The sequence below is a fragment of the Solanum pennellii genome, chromosome 3, assembly GCF_001406875.1.
Source record: "Solanum pennellii chromosome 3, SPENNV200".
Lineage (NCBI taxonomy): Eukaryota > Viridiplantae > Streptophyta > Magnoliopsida > Solanales > Solanaceae > Solanum > Solanum pennellii.
This window is the reverse complement of record NC_028639.1, coordinates 42,283,353-42,298,434: the sequence shown is the minus strand read 5'-3', so window position 1 is coordinate 42,298,434 and position 15,082 is coordinate 42,283,353. Positions and strand designations below refer to the sequence as shown.

Genomic DNA, 15,082 nt, shown 5'->3' with positions numbered 1-15,082 from the left:
TTCATTTGATTATCTTGATTTAGATGGTTGTTGTGAACTCTTATGAGTTTACGTAGATAGTATTATGCGAGATCAATGTTTTCCAATATAAAGTTTAAGTAAACAAAAGTTCAAATTTTCCGCTAAAATTAACCTAGATGAAGTAACGATGACGTATGTAGGCTTGTCTGCGACCTCTGAGAGGTCAACGACGTCGGTCTCGTCTGGGGTCTAGATTCCGATCGTGACAGTGGAACACTAGCTGAAGAATATGCTGAAGTTGAAACACTACAACATTTTAGGCCTAAGGCCACACTAAATTTGGACAACGGTTGTTAAGTGTTGCCTTAAATATTTTTGGGTACACTTTTGAAGTGTAGCCTTAGTTTTTAGGTTTTGACTACGGTAACATTAGCAACATTTATCAAATGTGCTCTTTTGTGGTGTAGGCTACACTTTTTATGCATAGTCATATCATAATATAATTGACAACGCTTATTTATATATATGAACACACTTTTAATGTGTTGTACTTTTATAACTTAGAAAACAACACTTTATAAGTGTGGCCATTTTAAATATCCTAAAATTTTGACTACAACATTTTATTCCCACCAACATATTTAAGTCATTCTCTAATTTCCAATTGGCACCAAAAAACTCATACAAAATAAATTAAAAATACTCAGTATAAAAAACTTTTGCCCCAAATATTAGTAAGTATTTCTATTTGCCCATATGAAAAATCTCACGCCTAAACCCAACATCCTCCTCCTCCTCCTCCTCCATCTTCTCATTTTGACTCATACATTCTACATTGTAACCAGTTCGTCATTTTTCAAATGTTGTTGTCACTCCACATTTTTATTACTTTAATGGATGGTTGTGATTTCCCTAATTTTTCTTTACCTTCATCTGAGAAACTGGAGTAATAGGTGGAATAATTTCAACATTGTTTGGAGGAAGAAGGGATACTACGGTAGTCAATACTTTGTTCGCATATATTCGAGAAATGGGAGAAACAGTTTGAAGAATTTCGACATTGTTTTGAGAAATTAGGGGATTTACGGGTGTGGATACTTGGGAGATTTACGGGTCTGGATATGGGTTCTAACGACGAAGACAGATTCAATCACTATGCTCATAAATGGAGACTTTCCTCTGTTCATTAGTTTGCCTGGTTGATGGTATTCAAATATGACTATATTTTCATTTTATGAGATTTTGAATTGTTAGTTGCAATTTGAATTCTAAATAATCTGCACATTTTCTAAATTGAGCTTCATATGTTACATATAGTATTGAACTTGGTGTCCATTTAATTTGGCTTTGGTGTTCTCGAATGGTATTGTAGATTGTCTTTTGAAATGTTTGTGCTTCATTTGTTTTCTTTTAGTTTATTTGTTTCTAAGTATGAGTTAGTTGCTTTCATTTTGAGATACTATGGACATTAGAGATTGAAATGTTTGTTTGAAAGCTCGTAAATGTCTTAGGAATTGTCTTCTATCATACAACAAAGTCTAATTTGTTTTTAGTAACAAACCAAATTCATGATGTGGAGTTGTAGATGTAGTAACAAACCACTTACAATTATAATTAATAATAGTACTATGCTTTTTGTAATCAATGGTACTGGCAAAGTTTGAGTTTCCAAAAATATTCGTAGTGGTGGGAACGCGATACTTAAAATTAGAACAGATCCATATAGCCGACTAAAAATTATTTGCTATTGAGGCATATTAGTATATATAGGAAAAGTTGACAGTGTTGCAAGACTTGCTTTGATCATGTCCATTGAAACCAGTGTTGTGAAAGGCGCTCGCCATAGCGCCTTTGGCGAATGGCGAGGCGAGGCGAGGCTTGTCGCCATTATCCACTGAGGCGAGGCGACCTCAAATAGGCGACCCGAGGCGACCCGAGGCAACCCAATGGCGTCGCCATTTTGATTTTTTTTTTAAAAAGTTTTAACTTAATAATATTAGGTTTTTTTTTTCTATTTTCAAACTTTCACCAGACTTTCGTGTATTCCTCTTCTTCTCTTCCTCGAGTCGCTGCTGCTTCTTCTCTTCCTCAGTCGCTGCTCTCTTCTTCTCTTCCTCAGTCGCTGCTCTCTTCTTCGTCTCTTTCCCTCGAGTTGCTGCTCCATTCGTCTCTTTCTGTTTCACTCTTCACTGCTCCCTGCCTTCACTACTCTTTTTTTTCCTCTATTTCTTCACTCTCTGTTTTGTCCCGGATTACTGTAAAATGCTTTCTGCTTTCACTATGTTGTGACTGCTGTCCATTATTTTTTTGAAAAAAAAATAATTCTTCTATAGTAATTATTATAGTATTTGTTATATATGTAATTGCTATTGAAATTTTGAATATTATATGTGCAAGTAAATGTTTTTAATTTTTGGTATTAATTGGCGCCTCGATTCAAAAAGGCGAGCGCCTCGCCGCTCGCCTCGCCGCGTGGCGAGGCAGGCCCTTGTCGCCTTTTGTCGCCTCTCGCCGTCCAAAACACTGATTGAAACTAACTCTTCCTTTGATTATGGCGATAACTTAGCTTCAATAGTGAAAGTTGATGATGTGGTATAATTATTGTTGACTTTTTTATTAGTAGGGTGTTTGGATCAAAGCTTTAAGAAATAAATTCTTTTTTATGCAAAATATTCTTCACTTCATTATCAGTTCTACCACGTCAATATTTCGCTATTTGTGCCTTTTTATTTCCCAAGATTATGTGTAAATCAATTATAATACTTCCTTCTTGTTCACTAAAACAACCCCTTATTACATCTGGCCTTACGTAATTTATCCACCTTAGCATGCAACTAGATTAGGAACAGAACACCAGCAGGATTGACCATGGGTGTTGATGTTTTTAATGAGTTTTTCATCTTCGGCAGGGGACCAAAGAACTCTCTTTACTTTCTGTTTACTACAGTAGTGAAGACACATTCTCAGTCTCCTCTGCCTTTTTTGATTTACTTTGTCCTTCTCATATCACCTGCACCTATCTATATACTGCTGGCCCTGCCTCTATGCTTAATTTGTTTCAAGTGTCGGAGTCGCGATTTTTATTAAAAGGTTCCAAAGTATGTGTATAAAAGAACAAATGTCTACTCTTATATATATAGCGTAATTTTTCATCTGTTACACATGTCCGGTTCGGTCATTATCTTTTCAAAAGGAAAATATATTGTCTTTATTTTTACAGAAGTTGAAGTTAACGACCCCCAAAATGAGCTTAAGTCTGGCGTAGACATTCTTGGGGCTATAAATGAGATATTTTATGAAACTTATGAAAAATTCCACGACCAATAGAACTCTATTCTACAGATTTAATGTTTCTTTTGTGACTTATGACGTATGTTGTGCCTTCTATCTCGTGCAATATTATTGATTTTCTTCTATGTTTTGACATCTCCATTGCATATTGTCATATACCCATTTCAATGAGACATCGTTCTGTTTTAGCTTAGACATGTGCATAGCATATTCCTCCACTAGTTTGTAATTACGTAGTTTTGTTTCTCAATAATTCAAATAAATTCTGATAGGTTTGGTACTCAATATGATATTTGAAGCAACACTCTATTGGATTAAGTTGGAAATTATTTTAATTCCAATGCCAGCACCTTCACTATAACGACTATTACTAAGCCTCAATCCCCATAAAAAGGATCGTGTTGATACTTTCAAGTACTGCAGTTTTACAGCTAAGAGAATTATAAGGTGCAGTTGGTTTCTTAACTATGATACTTCCAACTTTTTCCTTCCACATGTGCATGGGTTCTCTTGTATGGTGTTCCATAACGTGAACATATCTCAAACTTGGAAATAATTAATGTATGTTGTGATGAACCAAAGTAGCTCCGATGTTTTGGTATTAACTAGCAAAGTCATTTCTTTTGAATGTGGGTTGATGGTGTAAATCTTGCCTTGCTAGTTCCATCTTCCATTAATAATTCTTTTAGTCTAATCACGATAAGAAGTGACAAAACATTTGTATCACTTTCTTAATTGTTCGCAACATCGTCATATATGCAACCTTTCTGAATACACCTTTTAAAAGGGAATAGAATATTTTTTGGTGATTTATTACAGGCTGTTATGGAAGAAAGAAAGAAATTATACAGTTTTATTTTGTTTTTTTATATTTGAGATTGCTTGATTTTATTATCGGTGTTAACAAACTGGAAGGGTCTTTTAAGTATAGTAAAAGGGAGTATAGTATGTGCAACATTCAGTACTTTTTCTAAAAATTATAATTCGTTGCTTGTTGTGCGTATGATGTTTGGAGATGGAGTTGGTGGTGTGCCTGTTTATGGATCTTCGCTTCTTGAATTTGTGCCTTCACAAAAAAAGGTAATGTAGACAATTATCTGTAGAGGTTTTGGACAATTGAAACAATACTTGAGGCTTTATTAGCACTGGTTAATTATGTATCATTTGGAGTTATTTTTTGTGTGTCATTTGGATTAATTTTTCTTTGATGTTTCGTAACTTATTGATCTTCTACTATAACGTGCCTTCAAACAATATCATCTGCTTGAGGCTTTATTAGCACTGGTAAATTATATATCAATTTAAGTTATCTTCGGTATGTCTTTTGTATTAGTTTTTCATTGATGTAACATTCCATCAAATAATATCATCTGCATATAGAAAAACAGAAACAGCTTGAAAACACAGAACTCTTTAGCAGTTCTTCTTTTCCAAGCATGAACTACCTGAAACTTTACTTATGATTTTTTGTGCTGCAAGCAATATTATTTCTTCTAAGCTTGAGGACTGTACAATGCTGACAAAATAGTAATTATTTTTAGTTGTCACCAAAATTCTGCCGTAATCTCATGTATTCTTATTGGTTGTTATTTTGCAGATGATTATGCAAAGATTGGGTTGGAGGTGGCTACTAGCTTTATTATCCATACCATCATTTGTAGAACCTTTTGTTATTTGTGTATCGGTTTCACATCAATCACTACTTTCTAAAACCTTTTGAGGGTTAATTCCTGTTTTGTTTCTCTCAGGTATGCCATAATTTGCCTCTTTGTTTCTATTTTTTTTATTTACTAAACTTAATTTTCCTCTTCTTCTGCAAGGTAGAATTTAGAAATTGATCTTGCTGGAAGTCAGGAATCCTCAGACAAATAGCTTGTTGGAGTACTGATGACATTTTCAAATAAGGTTATGTGCTGCATTTTGAGTTCCTATTCGTGTGGAAGCCACAGACAAATAACTCTTTTGCATCTACCTATTTTGTAATGGTTATATTTTCTTTATTTTCATTTGTGTAAAACTCTTGTTTTAATCTATTGTTAGTTTATTTACAATACTAGTGAATCTATCCAAATCAAAATTATTATTTTTCAATTAGAAATTGTGGCTATAAATATTCTAGACAACGTTGCCATACTTTGAAAGTGTGATTAAAGGGATCTCATTTTTGTGGATTATTGATTATAAAATGTAGTATATACATTTGAAAAGGCAACACTGGTGTAGTGAAAATTTCTGGTGACCATGTGAGCGATTTCAACCCCCAGTTTCTTCTGATAATAATCATAGTTTCAAGTTCTAGAATTCTTGTTATCCCGGCATGTTCCCTAATCTTATCAACCTCAACTTGTTAAGCATGAGTCATGAGCCAAGAGACGCTCATATTTTCCATAAACATAGCATTTCCACACTCTATCTTCATCAAGTGCGACACTCCATATACAAATTTATTTATCAGATCCCTGGAATTAGCAACCATGTGAGGACCATACATGGGGAGTTGGGTAAACTTGAGCCCATACTCTTGGAATTTCATGTGACCTTGCCTTAAGTTCATGAATTGCTAAGTCATTGCCTCCCTTAGCTCTCTTGGGAAAAAAATACCCAGAAAGGTTTCGCTAAAATAATCCCAAGTGATAGGAGTTGTATTCGTACCCCTATTATCCTTCCACCAAGTATACAGGATATGAACCACAACTTATATTCGTTAGGTGCTAACTCAACCTGATCACTTCTAGTTACCTGTATAACTTCAAAAATCTTCTTGGCCTCATCAATCAAGTTTTGGGAATCTTCTTCAACTTGAGATCCTTTGAATTCTCGCGAATTCTAACAAAATCTCGTACACCAGCTGCAGTTGACCCTATGTTAGCATTTACGGACAGTGGAACCCTCTTCTTTTTCTGGTTAACCACACTCTAGTCAAATATGTGAATGCAGTTACAGAACTCTGCACTTAAAACTTCTTCATCTGGAATCGGAGGAGCTTCATTTATATTCTTGGCATTCACATTCTTGGGATTATCTTCCCAAAGAGGTATGATTACTAAAATTAAGAACGTCGAGTTATATTGGAATTAGATCATACCTACACACAGTAACAGGAACAAGAAAATGAAGTTTTCATAGAACACTTTGCAGCCTCCTTCTCATTAGATGTGGCGCAGTTCACACCCATGAAAGGTCTTTATTCAGTGCGGCTTTCCGACATCCTAGGACACTTAAACCTAGTGCTCTGATACCTTGTTTGTCACAACTAAGGACCCTCAGAATGAACTAGGGTGTCTAGAGCCTAACATGGGCCTAAAATGGTTAATAATATATTGAGTAAGTGTTTTACAGTGTGTATACTTTATTTGAAATGATTTGGATGTCAAATGTCCAAGAACGTCCACGAAAAGTTAGACCTTAGACGCGCTAGAGTGTTCTAGTGTACCTTGGTAAATTTTAAATGTTGTTTGATCCTCAAATTGATATGGAAGGACTTGACATGTGAATGATCGTATTTACGTTCGAAACGTCCGGGAAAGACTCCCCAAGGACCACCGAAGGAGTCCTTGAGAAGGACCCACACGCTGCCTAGACACTGCCTTGACAGTGTCCAAACGACGAGCTTTCAAACGACGAAACGCACATGGATCGATGCTCATTGATTGAGGGAGTTGCTCAAAAATTAGAAGTGTGAGCTCATCCCCCCAAAATGGAGTCTCAGTCAATAATTAAGGAGCAACATGACGGTGCCATTGATCAGACGACGGTCCATCGACTGCCCTTTGTTGTTTCTGCCTGCAATGTTGTCAATCGAGCTACCATGCAAGGGGTTAATTGGGAAATTCACCACATATTCCAAAAAGAGTATCTAAGGTTATTATGGGATATTTTAGGTATATTAAGTTAATTAATAACATAAAAACCTCATTCCCAATTCATTCTTCAAATTTAACCCTTCCCTCTTAAAACAAACTCTCTATAGAAACATCCATCGGAGATGAACCTCAAGAACAACTTGGTTGATGGATTTCCATGTATTATTCATAAATTTTTCTTTTTCTTTTCATGTAATGAGGTATGGTAATCCTTCATCCTAAGTTATCCATTCGTCAAAGGAGTTCTGTCCAATGTTTTCAAAGAGATTTCATGATCAAATTGTCCATCTTTCAATCTAGCCATGGGTTTCTTCTCAAAATGATTTCAAAATTATTCTTATGATAAATTAATTCTTAGCTGTTGTTTTTAATGTTAATTTCAATCCAATTTCATGATGAACCCATGATCCTTCTCAAATCTCAAATTAGCCTATAATGTGGGCATTGTGATCTTGATTCTATGTTGATTGAATTATTATTCTAGTATGTTGAATTGTCAATTTCTAATGTTTTGTATTTGAATTTGTGGTGAATTATTGATAAGTGATCAATGATGATAAAGGGTTGGTGAATTGGTAAGATTGCCATACTTCCCCCACTTTTCTATAGAAATGAGAGTCGAATTGGCCTTGAATGGCATTGTCTGGTATGGCCCACTTATGGTGGCGGTGTTTACTTTCTTGTCATTCTCTATATGTTTTTATAATGTCCTTGAAGGAAAGTTTGTGAATTATTAAGTGTGGTTATGACGATCACACAATGTGAGGTATATTCCTAGTTTTGCATTATAGTATCATGTGTTAGGTTTTGATGGTGTCTTCTACATTTGAATGAAGTGGTTAGGGTTAGTTATGGTCTATTTTCATCCATTGATGAAGTTCTAATGATGAATGACCCCCTACCTATATACCCCTATATGAATGTGTGATCTTAGCCAATGTAGGAGTATTATACTCAATGTTGATGATTCTTGTCTCCTATGCTATAATGTGGTGTGTGGTCTATGCATGAATGTATATTGTGGTCTTAAGAGGGTGGCTGCCTCAAGGACATGTTTATAGCCATTATAGGATCATGTTGTCCATGTACACACAACTCATGCATGTCTATGAGTAGTATCGGTTCATGGTGTCTAATGAAAGGATATTTCTCATATACACTATTTTCTACTACTATGTATATAAAGTATATTTCTAAGAAAGTATGATGTATCTTAGCTAAGATGACTTGATAGGTGAACTAATATAGGTAAGGGCATGGGCCTTTGCCTATACATTGCACATGTCGACCTTGATAAAATAGTTCCTACGGTGATTGCTCTTTATACATGAATATGAATGCATGATTAAGCTATGAACATGAAAGTATATGATATGATGAAGTATGCATACATGTAGTGTCTAAATGTAGTATTTGAAAGGTTTCCTCATATATGAAATGTACACACACATAAATGAATGCATTAATGGAGAATGTATGATAATCTAGGAAAGTAGGGCCTTTTGAAAGGTTTGCTCAACTATACTCTAAACTAGGTTGTGCTTGAATATGCTATTTCCATGTGAAAGATTTGCTGACATGATTTAGGTTGATAAAACGACATTATCATCTATAACCTATGAGCTATGCATACGAGGAGTTAATCTCCTAAAACCTACTTTTATAAAGTAAAGTTTATAAATGCTTTTTCAATTAATGGAACTTAACTTAGCACCGAGTTAGCTTGACAAATTATGGGTGCCCCTTCCCTATGTGGCATGGCATGTTCACCAAATATCCTCATAAGGTGGAAACCATAATGCCTAAGGGCATAAAGAGGGTTTCAATATACATCTCCTAGTTCCTTAACTATGTTGCCCCCATAGGATCTAGCAAGTAGATCCACCTAGATGCTAGCATGATATTTATGTGCTACCTTGGCAAGTATAGCACCTTCTTTAGGTGTGGGGTTCTGTGACAGTGGATCCATGTTTAGCTCACATGGTCTTATCATCGGTTAAGGATAGGATTTCACTAAAGTAAAATGGACAATGGAACTAATGTAATGAACCCTAACAAGGATAACCTAAGGGAAGTTTCTTAGTGTAGGTGAGGGTGTGGAACTTTACCTATGCATTGCACAAGTAGATCTTAAGGGGAGTTCTAGGGAGGTGTTCAATATGTGTGTGTGTGTGTGTCTATATATATATATATATATATATATATGTATGTATGTATGTATGTATGTATGTATGTATGTATAAGTCTTTTATGCATGATATTATGGTATTGGCCTAATTCTATGATAATATGCATGTACGAGCCCTATGGTGTATATATGATGAGGTATTACTTTAGATGCATAAAATTGGTATTATTGACTATGTAATTAGGTCTTGTCTTATATGTATGCTTTTGGCCTTAATTATCATTTAATGAAAGTTATACTTATGCATGTGGTTCGATATAGTGGTCATGTTGGTGTATGAAGTGAATGATATTCTTGTAGTCTCTTTGTGAGTTTATTTAGTATGTGTGAGGTTATGGGGCTTCACATGTGCATTGCACTTGTAGGCTTAGATTTGGATTATGATTAAAGTCTTATAACGTTTAATGAAATGAAGTCCAAGTATATATATATTGATTATTGCCTTAATATGATAATGTTTGTAGTCTTGACTTGAATGTTGTCTTGGAATGAGTTTTATATGAGGTACATGCATTATGTTGAGTTATATGTGAAGTTTGTATTGTCATGATATGCTATGCCTCTATGTCTAGGTATATGTGTTTGATGTCAATGAAGGTTATGTAAATGTTTACCTTTGTGACCTAAAGGTGATGCTTGAATGTTGGTAGTGGAATGAGACCCTATTCATGCATTACACCAAGTGTTACTGGAGGGTTACTCAGGGGTAAAGGACTTAAGGTAAAAGAAAGAAAAATGTTATAACATGCTAAATAAGCCTTAAATGAATTATGTGGCTTTTTGTGATGTTGTGATCATTGTACATGCCTATATGTGAATGCAATATATTTGACTTGGTGTGTTGTCATGAATAATGTCTATTTCTATATGAAGTATATGAGCTATATTGTGTAATTGTGGTGGGACACTGCGAGGTGGGTAGTTTATCTGGGGCGGATCCTCCTAAAGAGTAACAGTGGTGTGCGTAGGTAGGCTCAAGCTAAGATTATGCTCGTGAGTGTAATGGTATATGAAGTATATGAGCTATATTGTGTAATTGTGGCAATGTTTATGAAGATTAATGAAAAAGGCATGCTGCATTATTTATAACTAAAATGTCCTCTTTAAATGCATGGTTGACATATTTAGTGCATTCTTGTACTAACAGCATTCTTCTTCACTTTTTTACACAAAGTGTAGGTAATGGATGCTTAAAGGATGTCTAAGGTGAAGGGTTTCATAGATGTTTCCCATGCTCAAGAAAGGGATCCTTATAATTCAAGGATTTCCTATGTCAAGTTATTCTTAAGGATATGTAATCGCTTAGTTAATATTTTATGTAATTTTTTAAGTTCGTGTCCCTATTGTACTATATTAGTGTAGATTCGAAGATGGCAAAAGATACTTAGGGTCTATATACATACATACATACATACATACATACATACATATACATATATATATATATATATATATATGCATATATGAAGTAATGATTCTAGCATATGATTTGCGATGAAAGTTTTAAATTTTCCTCTAATTTACCTATGATAATGTGATGAATGATGACTATGCGTTTGTACAAAACCTCAGAGAGGTCAAGTACTCCATGTTACTTCTAAGTAGTGCTCCCCGGTTGTGACACAGAGCTACCTGGAGAAGCCGACACATGACCTAGAATCAAAAGTCACCCAAGCTAACCTTGCTGGCATAATCATTAGCATACTAAAGATAATCATAACTGAAGCGGAAGCTAACTCATAAAGTAATTCTCAAATGATGGGGAATACCCAGATACTTAAAACTAAATGTCAAATCTCAAAATTTTAATGTAAGAGAAATATCAAACTCAACTACTAAGCTGAACCTAAATATGTCCCTCTAATAGAGTAGAAGTGCTGGAACATGCCCCGGCTTAGTCTAGCAAAACATAAATTAAAAGAAAGATAACATTGCTATTGTCCTCAAAGAATGAGGACTCACCACTGATGGTGCTGAAATGGAGATTGGAGACCAATCTAAGCATGATGTGGATATTGAGAACTTGAACCTACATCATGAGAAGATGTAGCGCCGTAGCGCCTAGTATGTGTCGGTAATTGAAAGGTACTGAGCATGTAGGATATAACAAAGTTGAAATAAATATGTAACTGAATAAGCCATAACGAAAGAATATAACCTGAATATGATATATATGATGAATACTAAGCTAATCAAATGCAACGATCAAGTGATAACAAGCTAAGACTGAATACTGATAATACCGACATGTGGTCAATAAAATGGAGCCTGACTGAATTGGGGAAGCTACTAATGACAGTAATAAAACGACATAAGCTAAATATGGACTCCGATGTACAGACATATCAAGAGGACCAAATACACATGACAAAAGGTGCAGAGGCATGCGTGCCTGATCATTAAATGAAGCCCACAGAGAGGACTTACAACCTACTTGGCTCATAGTTCTAGGACTATATGGGTGACTGTCCCATGTCTAACTCGATATTATGAAACTCCCAATAGATTAAATTATTCACGCATATTGAGTGAATTATGTAATATGTCGGATACCTCAAAAATGACATGCAACTGAGAATGCAACATTTATATATTTATAATGACACATTCAAAAACTAAGGTATGTATCTGAAAGAAACGAAATATCTGTCCTAGCACGTGTAATTCAAGAACTAAATAAATACATAACTAGGGTTATGAAATTCATGCTAAAACCAAGTAATAACATAGTAATTTGATTTTGGAAATTAAGTTAACTAAGTCATGATAATCTACTGAAATTGTAGAAACCCTAGGTCTAGTTGATAGTAGGGAATCATGAATCTGACTGAAATCTAGAGACCAGATGGGCAAAAGGAACCCAGTAGTGAAATTTTATATGCATAGTGATGAATTCCATATAGAACGCATTTGATTTTGGGGATTAAACTGATGGAATATTGTTGTATTCTTGAACTAGGGTTTATTGGCCTCTATCTATTTTTATGTTCTAATTTTCTGTGTTTTTAACAAATGCTTTGAATTAGGAAAGTTTTATTTATATTTCTAAGCTAAATCTGATAAATCATGTAGTTTAGGGTTAAAGCGACGTAGATTAGGGGTCCAAAAAAATAATAAAAGACCAAAAAACCCCTGACTTCAGTTGTAGGTGGGACTGACCATGGCCTCTTTCATATGACCGTGAAACGGGCCACAAACCGCGAAGGCCCCCATCGTCTTCACTTTGTATTGGGGTTCTGAAGTCTTGGTCCACGGGACACTACCATGGCCTGTGTGGAGGACTACAGACTGTTAAGGTCCCAATGGCCCTTAGTTGGGCGTGGGGTCTAGGGGACTGGCTAGGGGTCTACAGCCTCGACTCTACGAGCATCACCACGGCTGGTCACTAAGACAAAGGACCATGAAGATGCCCGTGGTCTGATGCCACGGCCTAGTGACTTCCAAGTCAAGACCATGGGCACGTCAACATACCCAGAACCCTAGCACGATCCGTGAACCCTATCGTGGTTCACTGCTTCAGGTAGTTTTCTGCAATTTTTTTCAAGGTCTAGTTTTCGAGGTGTCAGAAAAAAATAAGTGGGAAGTTGATTCCATAAATTTAAGGAATGGATTTTGTTATAAATTTTCACTATAAAATTGACATTATGGGAAATTAAAGAATTCTTAAGTAATCTAGGGGTGAGAGGTTTGAAATTAATGTCACATAGGGTGTATTTGTGCTTCTCTATAGTGATGAACATTTATGAATAGGCTAGGTCATCTCTAATGATGCTAATCTTCTTTATATCTTATAGCATCTTTGCACTCATTCTTTTGATGCAACAATAGGACAAATGGATCCAACCCATAACCTCTATTATCAATCAAGTTGAAAATATAAAACCTAACTATCTAGTATCAGACTAATTACCTACTCCAATAATCTATTTTGAGCATCGAAAAGAGATGGCACGTAGGAATTAAGTTTGTAAACTTAAACCATAAGTTAACCCTAGGCTCATAAGCCTAAATTCGTGTATGAAATTCAAAAAAACATTGAATAACACAATACCCACTACAGTAAATCAACACCCAACCCCATATTTGTACCCCTTGATTTTTTGAGGTTTTAGCTACCCATCACAAAAATAAAATAAAATATATAGTACGTGAAATCAACCATAGATAATATGAAATGAATCAATTACAAGAAAACCCACATTGGATTAAAGCTCAATGTGTAAAATTAAACAACAACGTTGAACAATCCAAAAAACTAGAAAGTGTTCTACACAAAGTAAAGTTTTCTCTCTCTCGCTCTGAAAACATGAAATTCTGAACTCTCATTCAAAAATAAATACCATATCTCTCTCTCTCTCTCTCTCTCTCCTTTGAGTTATTGATTGTTTCATAAAATTTAGCCAAAAACTTAACATGCTGTCCATTGGGTGGCATAAGTTGAGCTCACTGAGTTCATTCAACAAATCATCAATCATGTTTCAGCTCGTGTTGTCTTGCTTTAGGATGCATTCCGTTGGCTAGTTTGGGTTTTCCCTTTAAGTTTGGTGTATCTCTGAGTACCACCTTGGTTCACCTTTCGAGCCTTAATTTTCCTTCTTAATTTGTCCCTTTCGGTGATTGTTAGAAAGGTCCCTTTCTTATTTGGCGCGTTACCTTTCTTTTGGAGTTTGCCAACCTATCTCGATAAACATAAGGGTTTTGTACTTTCACTTTAGGCAAGATCATGCTCATTAGACCATCAACCTTTCTTGTTTGGCGATCATGAATGTAAATTATGTACTTCTTTTCTCCCTTTTGTCCATTCTTCCAGACATTCATACTTGGGTTGTCCATTAGCCATTACAACTTCAAATCATCAAAATATCATCGGACATGACATAATAAGCTATTTACGACACTAATTTTTGAGCTAAATACTACTTAAATTAGTGCAAAATCTACAAACTCATCAACACCCCCAACATAAACTTTTAATTGTCCTCAAATAAAATCAACAACACAATTAGCTAAATAAGGGTGTCGACAACTATATTCAATGAGAGCTAACATGAATCTGCAATAAAAGGACTACTCTAAAAAACATGCTACAATCAAATATGATAAAAAAATCTTCAGATGATGATTGGACGCTTTCAACATAAAGTCAAGCTCACTTTAGCTCCTTTTCTAATTCAAGACCATGTTTTAATAAGTGCATTAAAGTTTCCTTGCATAAAGAATGATTATATGCTCTCTATAAGCAAGTAAACCAAGAAATAAGGAATTAATGTGACTCTCACTCTATCAAAAAAGAAATACATGCAAGATTCGTCCCATAGGTTTGCCCATATTTTACAATCATCACGCAACCTAGTTCAAGAAAGATGTAATGGGTATTTTAGGCTTGTAAAAGGATGAGGGTTACGGTATGGTCAATTTGTATTGGTGACTTCATTTTTTCAAATCATTATTGCAACCATATTCACCTTTTCTAAAGATCTTTTCATTTTCTTACAATAGATAACTCAAATCATGACTTTTCACTCATTTTATTTGGTATCCTCTCTATTTCATCACTTCTCCTTTTCATTTCCATTCTCACAATGTTTTTAGCATCATACTTTTTTTATAAGGAGGGCTTCCTTCTTTTAGTGAAAATTCCAAAGTTTAGTCTCATTTAATCTTTCTTTACCCTTCACTTTGCTTTCATTACTCCTTCATTTCCACAAGCCGATGTTGGCCATTCAAGCATAGTAATGTATCAAAGAGGATTTTGGGTGAGAAGGTAGAGACATTTTGG

At 35.1% G+C, this 15,082-nt stretch overlaps 1 long non-coding RNA gene across 1 annotated transcript; it reads left to right on the top strand.

Annotated features, from left to right (window-relative positions):
* The first annotated feature begins 686 nt into the window (after positions 1 to 686).
* LOC107012926 lies at positions 687 to 5,339 on the top strand. The gene is made up of 3 exons (XR_001456109.2): positions 687 to 1,166; positions 4,850 to 5,000; positions 5,077 to 5,339. It is a non-coding gene; the product is annotated as an uncharacterized LOC107012926 (long non-coding RNA).
* Positions 5,340 to 15,082: the final 9,743 nt, after the last annotated feature.